The 18,613-nt window shown below is 46.6% G+C and overlaps 1 protein-coding gene across 3 annotated transcripts in view; it reads left to right on the top strand.

The window, feature by feature from the left end:
- arhgap21a (Rho GTPase activating protein 21a) overlaps positions 1-18,613 on the top strand; it is a 71,507-nt gene that overhangs the window by 1,993 nt on the left and 50,901 nt on the right. The window lies entirely within an intron of this gene.

The raw sequence follows: 18,613 nt of genomic DNA, 5'->3' as shown, positions 1-18,613 counted from the left end.
CCTCACTCTGGTAAAACTCGTGACGCGCCGCCAGAAGTTCTCAAAGTGTGTCTGCAGCAGGAGCAGAGTGTGAGCTAAGTGTTTGCAGCACATCGCGTCTGCCAGCGCTCGGGGGTGACCGAGTTCCTTTCCTTTCTCGCTCTTGACAACTGTTTAAAGTGCACAAAGAAGAGTTTCATACTTTGCAGCGCTAATCTTTTGCAGGGTCTTCTGTGGGTCCGCATGCCAAAGCGCTGACAAATGGCACATTGTGGAGCTCATCCTTTCCCCTCTGATGAGCGGTCGCTTCAGTGGTTACATCATCATAATCATCATCATAGCCCAGCCAGGCTTGATGCATGCAGTCACAGCATTGCAGCGGCGGCATGTTCTTGGATTAATCCATCATCAGAAAATAACAACAGTGCTCTGTGTGTGTGTGTGTGTGTGTGTGTGTGTGTGTGTGTGTGTGTGTGTGTGTGTGTGTGTGTGTGTGTGTGTGTGTGTGTGTGTGTGTGTGTGTGTGTGTGTGTGTGTGTGTGTGTGTGTGTGTGTGTGTGTGTGTGTGTGTGTGTGTGTGTGTGTGTGTGTGTGTGGCAGTAATCTTCTTACTGTGTCAGAACTAGCCGAGGATGGACGCCATAAATTGTTGGGAATGTGGTAAAGCAGCGACCTCACGGTGCCGGAGTGTTTAGAGACGGTAGATGGAGTACAGGAGGAGCACGGGGCGCTGATATTTGTTTTAAAAATGTCTTGATGAGAAGTTTGAGATGGAGCGTCGGAAATGTTAATGGCACAATCTCAGGAGTGAGAAGTTACCAAGAACAACTTTGTTGCTTCTCTGCTGGCTGCTCCTGCGGTGCGGTCGTTCCTCACATCCGTCTCTCTGAGATCTAATAAATATTTCCCGTAACATCGCTTTACTCTCCCTCGCTGAGGGAAACCGCCACAGCCTGCTGAACCTCCAGCTGTTGAGCAGAAGCATCAAAAAAACTCATGAATTACTTCTCATCACAAGCTGTGACTGAAGTTTTGGACCCTTTGATTCAGCTGAACTCACAGATGGAGGAGGGCTATTGCACTTTATTTATTTATCTATTTATTTTAAAGATGGGCACAAGCTAAGTATGCTTTGTGCATAAGGACGGCAGAATAAAAAAAAATAAAACGTGACTTTGCAGGTGCACGGTTGCCCACTGAATCTCCTGAAACTTGATTCCATCAGTTTCCTAATAACCTGAGGACCAGAAGGCTTTCTGGCACACGCCGTGCAGAAGATGTGAGTCACCTGTGAGTCAGTACCGCTGCTTATCCTGATGCTTTGCAGCCCGGGGGCTTGACAGACACATCACATCAGCTGTTTTTTATTTATTTTTGAATCTACCCGATGCCTCCTACTACACAAACACAATTCTCACCCAACTTTCAAGCTTCAGTGCTTGTGAACGGTTTCTCCCCTCCGTGGGGTCTAATGGGAGTAGAAACCTCCCCTCCAAACCCCCCCCGCCGCCGCCGCATCATCTCGGCTCGCTAATGAGGGAGATTGCGAGGGGCGTTTTTCTCCCCCAACACGCACACACACGCACACACCCCCCACCCTGCTACCGCCTAAACGATGGTAGCAAAGCCGGGGTAATTTAGGCACAGCTGCCCCGATCATTAGGGGAGAAACGGCCCACGTGTGCAGAGTCTGCTTCTCTCTTGGCCTCATTCACATTCCCAACCTCAGCGGACCTGCTGTCACTCTGACACCAACAGCAGTGTTCCAGAGCAGCTGAGGCTCAGCTCTGTACACCGCAGAGAGAGAAGACAACAAAGTGATGGACGGAGTAACTCCTCTTTTCTTTCTTCATTGTCGATTAATCTGACGATTGTTGGACATAGAGAAAGTTTTGTGGTTGGCTTTATGGCTGCTTATGATTGTTTAGATTTCATAAGACACCTGCTCCTTTGTCGAGGTCTCTCCACTGCTGTTGTGTTTACTATTAAATACAGGATGTTAGCTGTTGGGAAATAATGCAAGGTAAACAAATAGTCCATTAGTCAATAGAGAGGAAATCAATCCACAGCTTATTTTGATCATGGGTTCATCGTTTCAGTCATTTCTTCAGTAAAAATGAAAAAGCAATGTGACGATTTGCTGTTTTATTTCATCGTGAAGTGAATATCTTTGGATTTGTGGACTGCTGGTCGGACAGAACAAGACATTTGACAGACCAGACCAAATGTCAATTAGCAAAACTTGTAATAGTGTCGCCTTGAAAAGAAGAAGCAGATAAAGCAAACGTGAGCGCTAAAGAGAAACGAACACAGCGGGGAAACGTTCCCCGGCGTACTGATGGCTTCCCTCACTCACGTCGGGCGGATGAGACCAATGGCGGTGCTGTGAGTGGTGCTGATGCTTCGCTCTAAATATCTATAAATAAAGCCCCTCCCAACGCCATGAACCCCCGCTCTTTATTCCTCCCCTCTCTCCCCCGTCCACATGCTAGTCTTTCACCCGTCCTCTATTCCCGCGTGTTTTTAGTGATGCTATATTTAACCCGTGGAAAGATTAATGCCGGAGAGGGAAAAATGGAATCACTGTACTGGAATACCTCCGCTCTCTCCTGAAGGCTGCTTAAAGCAGCGAGTGTAGCGGGCGTTGGGTGGGACGGAGTCATTTTAGGGGTCAGGGGAACGCGACAGTGGTCAGTCTCTGTGGGGTTTTTTCTTTCTTTCTGTGGAAACTAGAGAGACGTACATACGCAGCTGGCAACAACTTCCAGTGCCACATCCCAGCCCTAATTAAGCTCACCGTGATCTCACTTTCTAAAAGTCTGATGCTTTATTTTAGTCATTGCAAAGGGGGGGAGGGGGGGGGGGGGGGGAAAGAAGAGAGATTACAGTGTCTCCAGCAAGGAAATGACCTCCACGTTTATCAGCGTTCAGAGCCGTTGCTGTTCATCAATCAGAGCGGCGACACAGCGATTTACATTTGCATACATTTGAAAAGCAAATGTGTCTCGTGCAGCACATCAGGGTTCTTTCCCATTCGGCAAACAAGACACTGACCCGGACGTGACCCGGCTTCTGTCTTAGCACACACACACACACACACACACACACACACACAGAGTGCTTTGTGAATTACCAGGAGCTCACTATCTGAAGGGTTTCCTCTAGATCTGCCTCATAGTCACCGCCGTCAAACTGAAACCTGGAGCGTGTGTTTTGGCATCTCTTATCGGAATTTGTCGCTATTTTTTTCCTGGAAAAAGGGGGAAATCTGTGCACGTGCTGCGTCACACTCAAGCGCAACTCTAAAATATGTGTGCCGGGCGGGGCCCCCCTTTTATCTCGTTCTTCTTGTGGAGAGGTGACGTTGGTGCTCGGCATGGCTCCTCTGCATGTCATCCCTCAGTCTAGACACTCTTATCCTGCCGGCCATGGATGGATGGATGATTGATGGATGGATGGAAAAAAATGCCACCCTCTTTCTTTTTCTTTTTCTTCTCATCTTATTATTATTTTTTGTTCTCTCTTTCCCCCGATTGGCTCAAAATCCCAGCCTCTTCTGCCTGGATGCCCTCCGTCCCTCTGATACAGGGAGGGCAGAAAGAAGATGGTGAGATGGGGGGGGGGCAAACGAAGACAGGCAGAACAGAACCAGTCTAATGCTCAGCGAGGCTGAGACGCTATCCATTACACATGCACAAGGCATCTCCGTCAAAACACCCGCCCTCTATCAGGCTCCATCTCTGGCTCCCGGACACGACACACACTGGTGAGGAGTGTGTGAGGAGCGTGTAGTTGATCTGTGTGTAGAGCTCATTTCTTTAAGGCGGTGTCATATTTTACATCCTACAGTCTTATATAGACTGCTGCAGCCATGTAGTATTTTCACACAGGATGTCCATACAGCCCAAGTAGATTTGAGTTTCTTTCAGTTTTTCTTTCATGACTCCTGGAAGCACTTTTACTTTCATATTTTATATGTAAAACCGTGTGTGTGTGTGCGTGTGCATGCGTGCGTGCGTGTGTGTGTGTGTGAGCGAGCTTGTATATGTTTTTAATCGGCCCTTATGTAACAGGGTGTTATCAGGACGTATCTTAACCCGCCGTGTTACTACGGACTTTGAGGTCTTGGCAGGGAACCACATTACTTCCTGTCAGCGTCAGCGGTGGAAGTGAACAAGGGCGCCCTGATGAAGGACCGGTTTCATGAATGGATGGCAGAGGAGCCGCAGAGCTGCTCTGTTTTCTCCAGCTCTGAATTTACAGCAAGTCGTCTATGTGACAGGAAATATAATTCCCCCAAATTGACCACAACTGCTTAATTGTAGACCAGCAGTTATTGCTAGAGAACCCACCGGGTTCATGTCATCTAAGACAAGGCCAACACGCTGAAAAAAAACTTTGAAAACATAAGCCGACACAGATTTGGGGTTTTAAATGGATAGATGAGGATTATTTTTAGTGCTAACTGGACAAAGTATTTCGATGGGTAAGAAGAGTGCCACTTAAAACCAAGTTTTATTCCTAAAACCAACAATTTTACACAACATTCGAGCAAAAACACATTTGTTAAATGTGAGGATTTCCTTCTATATCATTGAAAATGTAATATTTTTGATGTTGGTTGGACAAAACAAGCACTTTGAAGACGTAACATTGTATTCTGGAAACTTGTGATCGGCATGTTAACTATTCTCTGACTTTTTAAAGACTAATTAAAAAGAAATGAATCGGCAGATAGATCAATAACGATACTAATCTTCAGTTAGAATCCCAGGTTGAATCCTATAAACAGTCTTGATGAATCGGACTGGACTGCAGTGGCTCCAGCTGTTGACTCACATTTGTAATAACTGTTCCTCTTCTTCACTGAATGTAATAACTCGTCTGTCGATAATCCCCCACATGACTGTGGTGGAGTTTCATTTCTCCGCCTCGCGTCCTCGTCAGTGAAATGACCTCAGCATCCTTAAACACGCACACACCGCCTGTTGTTGTGAATGCTGTCGGAGGTTGTGTGAGATCCATAACTCGCCATTGATTGGATTATATTGGCTTTAGCGTGGGGTGGGGGTTGGGCACACGCTTTTACTCTTTACTGACCTGTTTGTGATGGCGGGTGGTCTTCATGAGACCTGTCGTTTTTATTCTCACATGAAATCATTTAGATTAAAGTGAAATATTAAAGAAAAGCAATCGACGCATGTCCTCTTTTACACTCTGCACCGTTCTAGATTTAATGATAACATTTCTGTTAAGCTTTTTTCATCTCGCTTTCAGGGCGGTTCGTTGAGGCAGATTTGTGAGATTCCCCCGGCCTAGATATTTAGTGAACAGCGCCTCACGCTTTGCAGATCTTGGTTTTGCTCGCATTAGTCTAATCCCTCTGACTTCTTAAGCGTTTGTGAATGTTTTTGTTTTAAGCGTACGATGGCAAAACAGGGGACTTGGATGGCTTTCGCTTTGCCAAGAGAAACCTGGCGATCTGGAGACAGCGGGGCGGTTCTGGTCTCTGAGAATTTGTCTTGGTCACGTCTTAACATATTTTCTCATCTATGTGATGGATGTAAAAACAAGGGTTTTTTGGGGGGGTTTGTCCTGCTGTGCGATAACAGCCCCAACGTGCTTATTGTTTCACTTTTGGCCTGAGAATAAACACCGTTCAGTGAATCATTCCCGCTGGGGGTCCGGCCTCCAACGTTAAGGGGAGCAGAGTGGTTGTGTGTTGATAATGCGGGGGGGGGGTAAAGAAACCAACTGGTCTGCTGATGGCGTGTTGGGAGGCCAAGGGTTGCCATGTCTGGACTTGTGGCCGTCTGAGACACGGCTGACCTTTCTGACCAGACTGTGTGCGTAGCCTCCTGACCTGCCGGAGACTCTTCTGTCTGAATTATCACTGAAGTCGTCTTTGCTTGTCTTTTTTGTGATGTGTCCATCTCTGTTGGACAGTTTTTACATCAGATTTGGTGCACAAAAGGACTGAATGAATGAAGTGTCCAATCACCAGCGTTATCTCCGTGGTGTGTTGGTTTTAGATCTTATCCTCAGTGGATGTGGAGCTTTTCCTGATCACTTGTAATTGAGAGAAGAGGCTGGAGTGACACTTGGTTCAGAAGGGTTATTATGAATATCTTAAACCCCACCTCAGGCTACGTCTTTGATTCTAAGTGGTCGCTGCGTTTCTCTTGTGAAGTGAGCTTAGAGCGTCTCACTGATGTCGCAATCACAACCATCTGGACGTCACGCAGCATCAAAGGCCGCTGAGGAACATAAACAATCCCAGACAACTATTTTGCTGGCATCCAGCCGTTTCCTAATTCTCTCTTCGTGCATTTCCGGCATATTTTCCTCCCTCAAAAGCGTGATTTCTTCGACATCCCGGCGTGACAGAAAGTCTTTAACTCAATGTAAATTTACTTAAGAGAGAGTTTCTGCTCCCGCGGCGGTGGGGGCTGCGGTACTCCTCTGGCCTTTTGTCGGGGGGAGTCTTCTCTCTGCAAAGTAGGGTGAGGATTTTTTTTTTTTTTGGCAGAGTAATGAAATAAATAGCTCAGACGGGATGCGGTCCTGCATTGCCTGCAAAGTGCAGCATCAGGCAGGTTCGGACTAAGAGGCGGAGAGCTTCCTCTGTGTGTTTTTTACAGGATCACAACTTGACGTGTTACGAGCCTTAGGTGTGCTTCCACTTTAACGAGAGACGGCGGTGGAAGAGGAGTCCTCTGGAGAGGGAAACAGTTGTGTCCTGCACTGCGGGCCTGATGCCTGATGATTTAGAGTGAGGCTTCTGCTGCTCCGATAGTCGGGCTGCCTCAGCCTGGTACGACTGTGGAGACGAGCACGGGGAGGCACGGCCAGCCGGGACGAGACACCGTCACAGGAATCAAAAAGAGAGGGGGGGTTATCAAAAACGCAGAGGCAGATGACAAGGAAAAAGTGCACTCTGCTCCGTCGTCCTTTAGGCTTCTTCTCTCCCACCGGCCGGTCTGCATTCTCCTGCGTGGCGATAGACAGGTGGACTCCTCTGCTCCGTATTGCTGAGAACACTTTCCTGCTGCATCCCTCTCTCAGGAAGGCTGTCTTTCTTTCTTTCTTTCTTTCTTTTTAAAAAATACATACAAAATAATCCCCTGAGTTCCTGCGCAGCGGGATGCATCATTAGCATACCGCTAATGATGCGCGGTGGATAGGATGCCTGCTGAGTTCGAAGACGGGCCAGAGGATGCACCCTTTTTCCGGCTGCTGAAGATCCTCCCTCCCGCCTCCTCGCTCCCTCCTCCCCGTCAAGGCGGCATCGAGGACCGCCGCTGCCAGCAGGGCGCCGCCGGGGACGGCTGGGTTCGGTACACGCCGCTGAGGGGAAGATTTTTATTACATCTGTGAAACGTAAAATGGCTCATCTTAAAGTTCTCGACTGTATGATCAACAACAACTGGAGTCTGATCTGTGATCTGTACTGCGCCTGGAGCAATCAGGTCAGTTTCTCTTCATGTTGAGAGCATTTGACTTATTATTATTATTATTATTATTATTTATTTTAAAGCATTTTTCTTGATGGTGACAGTAGAGCTCGACAGGAAACCTTTGGAGAGGGATGAGAGGGTTGACACGCAACTGCAACAGTCGTTCTTGCTGCAGCAGGTTTTTTTCTTGGTCACCTGTCCTCACCCTTTTTGTACGCCTTCCTCTCGGCCCCACATTACTTTCTGGAGTTCTCCAGGAAAGGCATCCCTGACATCTCGCGTATTAATAGACCAGAATTCATTCAGTAGTGCAATGAGGAACTGGAGCCTCTGGAGCGCCTGGCATGCTGACCTCCGGGTGTCCCCAACAAGAGTGCCTCGTGTAGCGTCGGGTGGCTCCAGACTAAACTTGATTTTTAGGAAAATCAATCTCATGAAGTAGTTTAACAAGTGACTTAAAGCTCAACTTCTCTCGGCTCGGCAGGATTTGTTTTGTCGGAAACGGCTACATTTAGAGATGCGACACTCTTTTGGAATCAAAATATCTTGCAACAAGTGTAACTACGTTGAAATGATTCCTCCGATTGGACGATTGGGAAGCGCAGTCTAAACTTAAAGGCCAGTAGAAGATGTTCACTGTTCAGAGAATGACGTGTTTTCCTGTGACTCTGATCGTATGAATGTGGACGTTCTCTCCGTCATACAGCGCTCTTTGTCTTTGTCATCCTGTATGTATCCATTTGTTCCTATGCGCACAGAAGTCAACTTGGCACCCTTACTAACACTTCATATCTCACATACATGGCCTTTCTGCTTTTTCACTGGAGACTCTTACAGACGGCTCATTGTTTCCTGCGTTTCTTTCCCCGCTCCCCGTTTTCATCTGGCCACGGAATGCCCGATGTGAGGAGTAAAGAAGTATTGCCGCGTCAAGCGTCTCTCTCGGCCCCTTCCCCTAATTTAATTTTAGCAGCTCTGAAGATTGTTCGCGTCCCGAGCCGAACTGATAGGCCTCTGTTTTCCAGAGAGCCTCTGCTGTCTGAGCCGCTGAAAACGGCCTTTGTGCGCCAGCAGCGATGGCACAGAGGAAGCCTCATGAAATATTTACAGGCCGACACCTGGTGTGAGACGGAGACGGAGGAGCCGGGGAAGCAACAACACCGTCACCAACAACAGCAAGGCCTCAGTGTGCTGGACGGCAGAAATATTGTGTTTGTTAGCGTCTGATCTTTAGCTTTCTCATGAACATCATCATCTATGTACAGGAGGTCTCAGTGGAACAAAGTATGACAAACCATCAGAAAACTATTCAGAGCTACTCAGTTAGTAGTCCATCATTATTTCAATCGATTAATCATTTTGGTTGTTTTAAAAAAGGAAACCAAGCCGAGCTTTCTCTGGCTCAAAAAGGCCTTTTCACACCGAGGGCGTTTTCTGTTTGTGTGATTAATTCACACTTTAACGTGTTAATATATTTCAAGCTGTTGTTTTTGTCACTAGAAACTTCTGAGCTTTCTCGCTGTGAATAAAGACGTCAACCAATCAAGTTGTTCAGAACGGGTTGAGTTGCTCCTATTCATGAAACGACAACATGGAGGCTCTGTAGTCTGAACCAGCGCGGCAACTTTATTATTCCTTTCAACCTTCACAAAGGCAGCACAGACTAGACTCACTCCTTCTGTTTTTACCTTTCACAATAAAAGCCCAAGACATAAGACACTCACACTTCCTTTATTCATCTCGCCTTAACTTCTAAAATGAGATGACCTGCTGCTTTCTTTTCTTTGCCGTACTTCATTGTAAATTAAATATCTTTAGGTTCCAAGCTTCTGATTTTCAGAGCTCTTTGACACCTAATATTAATCGATAGTGTAAATAATTGTTGGTTGCAGCGGTAAAACTAATATTATTACAACAAAGGTTGTATCATTCAAGAGGTGTAAACCATATCTCATGCAGATTTTTGACCAATACATCTCCTGCTACCAATGCCCCTAGATGATGCACCATTATTACTGCAGGAGGACGTCCTTCATCAGTCCACCCATGGTTGTGTCCGGGTGTCCCCACCATGTCTGGAGGAATAGTTGTAACATGGCACTGGGGGGGTTAAACAGGAGAGTCTACGTGTCGGAGGGTGCACTGTCGTGACCCCGCCCTGTCAAAAACCTCAAAGAGCAACCGGGATTAATAATTCATCGATAAGGAAACCAATTATACAGGGCTGTGCTCGCATCTGGGTGGGGTGGGGGGGTGGGACCCCGGGGACCCTAATTGGCCCACCTGCTCTCTGTCTCTGAAGGGCCGGGCTGAGGTGGCTGGTTGGATGTGAGGGTGGTGTGTGTGTGTGTGTATGTGTGTGTCCTCTCTTTGTTCTGATGGTCCTGAGTCTTTAATGTGATGTGTTGGTGTCCACCTCAGCTGACATCCCTGTAGTGATGGACCACACCCACATCAGGGGAGAGGGCTTCCCATGTGACTCTCAATGCTGCTTTTGGACTAATAGACAATTACAAGGCAAGCTAGAACCCCCCCCCCCCCCCCCCCCAATCCCTATGTATGTGACATACATAGGGATTGTTTTTATAATATTAAGTTGAATATCTTTCACTGTTTTTGACTTTTCGAGTTTTGATTTCACTATCGAAGAATCAATGAATGGATTATTGTAAAAACTAATGTGTGGGTTAATCAATAATGAAACTAATCATTAGTTGCTGTCGTAATTGTTTCATCAATACACTTCCAGAAAATTGTAAAAAAAAAAAAAAAAAAAAAAAAAAGCCGACCTACTCGACAACCCAAAGACATTCATCAATCATCAGTCCATCTACTAACAAGCTACCCGCTGGACTGAATGTTTATAATATAAACATCCAATACAATGCATATTATTATGAATTAATGTTACTTGTAATACAAGAAGCGAAACTCTTCAATTAGGTTTGTTGGAAACGAGACTAGAGCTAAAATAATTACTAGATAAATCAAAAGACGGAGATTTATTATGTAACAATTGTGATAAGCGATGAATCATGAAACCCTTTTAAAAGGTCTGGAAAAAAAATCATGTCTATTCTTTCTGACATTGCATCGACTGAAAATCTGTAGATTTATTAGAGAAAATAAGCTTCAAATGCATCTTAAATCATTTGTTTGCAGCCCTAAGACGAAGTAAACTAGCATAGTAAACACACCATGCACTCGAGTAGAACTCCACCTCTGGGCTCTCTGTCCTCTGGCAGCAGGCGGTGGTTTGGGCCTCTGATGTGCATCTGCCTGTCTGTCCCTCTCTGTCCTCTCTCTTTCCATCTCCAGTTCTCCTTTTGTGGAGAGGAATTCCAGGCTGTTGGCCCGCACAATCGCCCGGTCATTAGCATATGAAAGCTGCAGAGGGGCGGGAAAAAGGGAGCGGAACGGGGAGTCATAAAACTTCCAAATCAGTCCCGAGCACACTGCTTCTAATCTGCCTCATGGTGGCACATGTGCTGATGTAACTCCTCGATATTCTTCTCTTTCAGTTTTATTCATGGCCGTTGTCCTGCGTTGAACTGCTCCTCCTGACAGTTAGCAGCTCGTCAGTGATAACTGACAAGCTTAACTTTTCAGCCCCTCCGGCAACAACACTCGTCTTCAACCCCAGATGTGACATTTGCCTGCTCCTTAGACTCTTCTCTCAGGCATAAAATCAATCTGAAGGATTCGCCTCACTCGCTTGAGATCTTAATGTAGCCCCAGATGAGGCCGCATGGCATTGTAAGGTGGATTAATGTGAGAGGTGCTGTGTGTATTTGACAATGACAGGTGTTTACTGGGTGTTATTTTCACTGCATTGCTTTCATCATTTGGTTGGTAGTTGGACTGAACTGGTTGTTCTGAGTCTAAGCAGTTAACACCTCCACACACACGTTTCTTTCTGTATTCATTGCCTTTTGTTTCCAAGTGAAGCCTCCCTCTAGTCTAGAGGGAAAGATGCAGACCGTGGACAGACTGTGGAGCGTGTGTGTGTTGTGTTGTGTCGGTGAGTCCGGCTGCAGCGAGGCATTAAACTATGAAGTAATGCCTCCCGCTGAGACCGGTTAATGTTTACACACAGAGGGCAGATTCTGACACCACTAAGCATTTTGATGCAATCAGCTGTTTTTGGAGGCACACGATTGGATTTAGTTAATTTGTATTTGAGTTCAAGCAGCTGACGTTATGAGTGTGGGGCTTAAATAGACATGCTAATAAACATGTCCATTTATGTGAAGTTTGGAGTTTATTGTGACAAAAGAGTCACGATAATTGACAGAATGCACTCAACTTTAAAAATAGGTCACATTTGATGCCATTAAACGTAAGATATCCCTCCTGTGGCCACTATTGCTGCGTCATTGTCTGTCATTGTTGACTTCGGGGCCGTCTTCGCTCACATTGTCGGGGCTTTTTCTCGCTCGTGCTCGTAAACCGTAGTCCTCAGCAGTTTGGCTGCAGCGAGAAGCGGCGTGAGCAGAATGCTGATTCACCTCACACTGCCACAGTAACCCCCCCCCCCCCCCCACACGCCTGCACACAGACACATAATCCCCGATGACACGTGAGCTCCGTGCTGCAGTGAACGTACAGGGATGCTGGTTGTAAAGGTCCGTCTGTGCATGGCAGGGTTACAGAAGACAAGCTGGAAAAGACTGTCTCCCTACAGGCTTAGATCAAGACACACCTCGTCCTTAGTGGATGGCACATAAAAAAGTGTCTTGGGAAAGATGCAGCTCTCTTTGGTGCAATGCAGACAGGGCTGGGAGGAGCCATTGTCCAGTGGGCGGAGCTTCGTCTGCACGCAGGAGAGCATGTGTGGATGTGTTTGCGAGAAGGTGTTGTTCTGTATTGTTCTGTATCTATAAGTGCTTTCACATTTTTGCCCAACCCCCCCCCCCCCCCCCCCCACCCAGACTCTCTCTCTCCCAGGTTGTAAATAACGCCGCAGGGTTGTTATGGACATTTTGCCCGTGTGTGTTTTGAATGGCAGTACCTGCGCTGTGGTGCGTCTACATTCAACCAGCCTACTAAGAGCAGTCACGTCACGCGGTACAGTGTGAGGGTGGAGCCGTGGGAGTGAATAATCCCTCTGCAGAGCGCTGACAGAGAATCCATAGATCACTGGTGTGTGTCGGTCACCCTCTCCATGCTCTACCTCTCCCTGCTACTGCTACCAGAGCTTGTCCTTCTCCAACCTCGTTTAGCCGACACGGATGGATCAATAACTTTCAGGAGAACAGTTTGCTTGCTTTATGTTTTCACATATGTGAATTCATCGGCCATCGTGTCCTTCTCCCCGTGCTTCCAGCTCTCCCATAAAAAGGGTGAGGGTTTCCTGTCCTCGCACAGCCCTCGAGGCATCCCAGTAAAAGAGGCGTTAATTGGCTGCCCGCTCGGCGCCAGAGCACGCGATTGGCAGCCTGGCGCCACGGGCTTCCACAGCGATCCAGACGGTGATGGCGGTGCCCCCTCTGTCCCGCCATCGGCCGGTGTGCACGTGCCACTTTGTCCCGACGCCAACGAGACGTACATCGAGACGTACATCGAGACGTCTCCATCTGACAGTGTCACAGGAGAGGTCACCAGAGGAAGATGGTGCCAAATTAGCTTTTTCTGCAAATCTGAATACCTCTCCGCCCGCTCTAGAAAAAAGCGATTTTGTTGCCATTGTCTGTCTGTACAACACAAATGACATCCATCTGTTTCTCACTCGCTGTGTTTTTAAAGGGGCCTCTGCGTGCATGCCAGAGAGACCGGCTCACTCCGTTGACTGTTTACTGTGGTGACGGAGAATGCAGCGGACACTCCCTCTCCTCTCTCTTAAATGGGACGCAGAGGATGATTAGAAAAGCAGTCCGATAAAAGGCGGATAAAAGAAAGAGGGGCGCGCCACGGGAAAGAGAGAAGGTGAAAGAGATGCTAGAGCTGTGGATTTAAAGTGCTGTGAGGTGGACGGCAAATACAGGACAAGGGGGATGGAGGGAAAGAGGAAGAGATGTGGAGAGCGAGTTTTTTTTATTGTTTCCAGCTGGGCCTGGGTGTGGTCATCATGGACGGGAGACCTGCTGTGTTCAGTTCTGCTCCGAGTCCTCCCTCACAGTCTCCACACCCATCTGCCAAATGGCTCCTCTCGTGCGTTGTTTTGTGTCTGCATATGCTGCTGCACGTGTTCCATTTAAGTGGGATTTAATTGTGTTGTGCGATGTTGTTATTTCGCCTTGAAATATTGACATTTTAGGGATTTCTGTGCAAACTGGAGCGCTGTGGGAATCAAACCGTTTCCACTGCAGGATGATTTATTGAAATAGTAGGAAACCCAGCAAGTGGAATATGAGTCCAGGTCGTAAATCTGATTGTCATTTTTTTATTGTTTGCTGTGACTACCATCAGGTTTTGACATGTCTTATTCTCTGTTGAGGGTCAGCTGAGGTAGTGCCAGCGGTATAACTTAGTCAGCACTTCCTGTCCAGGCTGGCATACACCCACATATTCAGCAGGGTCTTCTCTTTCTGGGACTGGGAGACATCTTTTTTGTCATTTTGCATACGAGAGAATTACATAACCGGGAAAGAAAAAGCCTCTTTTTGTGTTTCCCTGAAAAGCAACAAACGCCTGCAAATGAATCAGCACTTAAAGTTACATTTTTAAGGAGACATTCCCTGTTATTGTGTTGCGCCACACAGTGTACAAATGGATGGAAAAAGCAACAAATACGTCGAGAACAGCCAAACATCCAAACAGTTACGGGAAGAAAACCGGCTGCCAGATGCACTTTGAAAAGGCTCCATTAGTGAAAACGCCAGTTAACAAGGATTGAATTTGCTTATATTAACCAAACCAAATTATGAAGCAAGGATCTAATTACATGACGCTACACTTCAAACTTTGGCGATCCCATTGATGGATCGAGTGTGACAAAGAGAGGTGACTCGGTCGGTTTATTTTCCCTCCTGGCAGGATTTAGTTTGGACATGAATGAGAGATAATGAAAGTGTCGCTGACAGACGTGTAGCCACGGCGCTTATAAAAAGGCCACTTTTAAAAACCAAAGTTTGCAGCCCTTCACCGCACAATCTCCCACTGGCAGCCTTTTGGTGCAGTCCTCCGTCCGTGTGGTTTTTTCCTCCTCTCTCATCGCTCCATTATTCAATTAAGCAGTAAAACACATGTTAAGCTGAACATTAACCGCACGGACGATCCCCCGTTGGGACGAGAGCTCTTGTATCACGCTCCATCGGCAGCGAAGAGACTCCCAGCCTGGTTTTCATTTGGACAAAGGTGATGCCGCACGTCGGGTGCACCTTATAAATACCTTCTGGTTCGGAGGGTGAGACTGCGGAGAGCCAGGTTGCCAGGTCTGGGAGCGGATGAGGCGCCAATGGGTGCGCTGAAGAGCCAAGAAAGAGACATTTTAGCCTGAGCGAAGGAGACATTTGGTTTCTACTAGTTGTGATTACTGCAGAAGTTAATGGCAACAATGCTAAACCCTGTCTGTATTAGCCTTTGTGTGTGTGTGTGTGCGTGTGCGTGTGTTTGTGTGTGTGTTTGTGTACGGAGGCTAATGGGGTCAAGGAGCAGCATGTAGAGCAGTGATTCAGGTGCAGAGATGCTCCCATCCAGCCATCCCATCAGTCCCAGTGGGGGCATCCATCAACCGAGCTCCAGGCCCTATTTTCTCTTCTCTTCTCCGATTTGATTGATTGCTAATGACTGGCACTAATGGACACGTGGCTGATCACACACACACACACACACACACACACACACACACACACACACACACACACACGTGATGCAACACACACACGAATGGGGTGCATGCAAACACATCGGCGGAGCAGAGTATTGCACACGCGTTTGTAGAAATTCACACTCCTCTCACACACACTTATTCTGGGCCCTTTTCCACAGTCTCCACATTCCACTGGCCGTATCTCACCGAAAAGGCCCCAACTGCTTTTAATCAGTTGGGTCACGAGGCACTCCAGATGGGCCTCAGCGTTGGGTGGGACGGCCGCGGACGACGTGCTGGTGGTGGAGGGGGGAGGGGGAGGGGGGAGGGGGGGGGGGGGGGGGGGGGGCTTGAGCTTGTAATAGTCAACATATTTGTGCCCCCTCTCCTCAATCCTCAACATCCCCTCCCCTCCCGTCCGGTATTGCGTCACCCTCCTCAGAGACCCGCGATGGACAGCTTGAGCTACACTGCCGTATTCAGCGCGTGCATTTCTAAGCCTCCAACTTTTCCAGCGTTTTACTAGCTAACATTTTCCATCGTCAGACTGCATGCTCCGGGTGTTTCTGAAAAGAGCACTGTGTGCTTTTGGAGAGCGCCGTCCCAGGATGTGCTTTTACAGTCTGAGGAAAGATGTAGGTCTACACTGCAGTTTTGTTTTCTTTACCCCTATATAAATAAATATATATATATATATATATATATATATATATATATATATATATATATATATATATATATATATATATATATATATATATATATATATATATATATATATATATATATATATATATATATATATATATATATATATATATATATATATATATATATGTTGAGTTCACTGAGTACAGAATGTCTTGTCTTGACATGAAGGCCATAAGGCATAATATGTGCAGAATGCAGGAACTTCTTATTCCTACTCTGCCTCTCAAAAGGAATGTCAAGTTACCAGGAATGTAGGAGTCGATACCAATACCAGTGAAATTTCAAAATTCACGAAACCCAATTCAATACCGATGGTAAAAAACCAAAACAAAACACAAACTTTGAGCGTAATTCCCACTCTAATATACATTTGATATTGCTGTGAAAACAAATCTCCTTCAAACAACTGTATTTATTCAAGTTTCTCGCCAAAAACTACATTTTACAGGATTACATTTGAACACGTGATTTAACGTTATAATTTGCCTTCACCTAATTCCAATATTAACTGAATAGAGCTTGAACGCCACCTCGTTAGCTGTTAGCTCTGCAGGAGTGTGCTGCCCACCGACTGCTAGCAGCTAACGTTAACTAGCCCTCGTCCTGTCGATTTCAAAGATTAGTTCACAATATCGCGTTATCAGGGACAATTAGGGTACCTGACCTTAAGTCTTCTGAGTGAGTCTTTTGTTTGTATACCGTTAGTTTTTAACCTCCCCAATGCTGTAGGAAAACCAGCATTGTCACGTCGTTTACAGAATTTTGGCATCGACTTGGTACCAAAGTGTTTGTTCTTGGGACATCTCTACATCCACGCGTCCTATCTAGTTAACATTGGGACGAAGGAGGAAGATATTGTGAAGGAGTCCTGAATGTAAAAGTGCGTCCAGTCCAAAAGATCAGAAGCTAGATCAAAGCTAGACCACGATGGAAATGATCACTTTCTCTCTAGCATAGCGACCAAAACACAAAGCATGTACATAAACACACGGCGTAATTTCATCCATTCAGTTGTTTAATTGCCACAAAAGCTGGTCTTTGTCAGTTTGAAGCCTCGTTGCTCTGATCCGCTCCGTGTTCAGTCTTGCTTTGACAGTGTTTACGACCCGTTACCTGGATACCGTAGCACTAATCTCCCCCTTTCCTCTCTCTCCCCTCGTCACCTCTCCCACTTACTGCCGAGGTCTCACGTTACAGGGGCTGACGTCGCCTCGTTCCTCAGCGCAGGCCTGCTGGGTTAATACTCACAGGGCGCACACCCTTAGGTGAAGGTCGCAACACATCCGCGCTGCAGGAAAGGCCTGGGATACTCTCACATACTCGTATACATAGCACCGAGTTGTTCCTGAAAGCTCATCCCCAGCAGAGCGCTTCCTGTCCTCGTATTGACAATGTGGTTTGGTGCCACAATGTGACACCACCAGCTGCTCCATGATGCTTGACAGGCAGGCCGAGTTAGGACGAGAGAGAGAAGCAGATACAAGAACAAGAGGGGGGGGACTTTCCAGTTTCATGGGCAAAGAGCAAGCTTTAGTCATCTCAGGTTTTTACCTCTTTGGAGACCTAAGAAAAATAATCGTCTCAGCAACTGCCCCGAAACTACACATGTTTACATGAAGTATCAAAGCCCTCCAGCAGAGGAATTGATTATGAAGGGAATCAGGTGACATTGTTGTAGAGCTTAAGTGTCCACATAGGGAGGAGGATGGAGGGGTTAACAAAATGTCCGGGTTTAACACGGAGGGCTGCTGTTTGTGTCTCGAGGCAACATTGTTGCATGATTGTTTTCTAAAGAAATTGTCTTTTTAACCCAAACCATCATCTTTCCCTCAACATAGCCAGGTCACTTAAACCCAAATAAACCTTTATGCTTTTTGAAAGACACGGACAATTGATGTTACCCTGCAGACAGAGACGTCGGATCAGAACATGCTTCCACATGTGGTTTGATTTGGTGGAAAAAGCAACTTTTTTTCCCTTTTTGGTTGCAAACGTATAGCCGACACGAGTGTTTTGCAGGCAGTTGAAGGCCCCATGCAGAGTGAGCTCTGCCACTATTCCTGGAGCATTCTTGTCTCAGTGGGATTGCCTGAGTAAGGTTTGCTCTGTTTAGCAGCTGATCTCGGCTCTCCTAAAAGGATTAGGGTGGCTGCACCTATAAGGTGGACGTCGGGCATCCCTCTGATGGTTGCTCCCGTAGCTTAAAGTCGTCTGTGACCGTTACGGCTGCCAAGCGGCCCCGCACTCGCCAACTCACTCGATTTGTCCTGTTAAAGTAATGAGCTGTGGATTAAGCTAAACTTCTGCTGCTATCTATCTCTTTCTCTTAGCCGGCTGTTTAATCATGACTTGTTGCCTTGTCAGCAACCCTGCAGCCCTCCTGGCCACTTCAAAGACGACCCACGGACCATTAATACGATATGAACAACATGTTTCATCGCTCCAACTACTTTGTTTGTCCCTGCTATCATTTTCTTTATCTTGGCCTGGGGTTTCAAACAGGTTAAAGCTCTTTACTCTGGTGTAATATTACTTTTCATAGGAGGATACCTTTATAGCTGGGAAGATGTTTGATGTCCACGATAGACCTGATGAGTCTTCAAAGTCATTAAAAGCCGTGTATAATAAAAAACAAAACACAGATCCATGATGTGCTGTATTTTGGTTTTGCCAAGGTGCCCATGTAGTGTGAGGAATCCAGCCGCTTTCTGAAACG

The sequence above is a fragment of the Anarhichas minor genome, unplaced genomic scaffold (genome assembly GCF_050575085.1).
Source record: "Anarhichas minor isolate MPS153535 unplaced genomic scaffold, ASM5057508v1 ptg000074l, whole genome shotgun sequence".
NCBI classification, from domain to species: domain Eukaryota; kingdom Metazoa; phylum Chordata; class Actinopteri; order Perciformes; family Anarhichadidae; genus Anarhichas; species Anarhichas minor.
The sequence above is the reverse complement of the archived record's forward strand: the minus strand, read 5'-3'. Positions and strand labels throughout refer to the sequence as shown.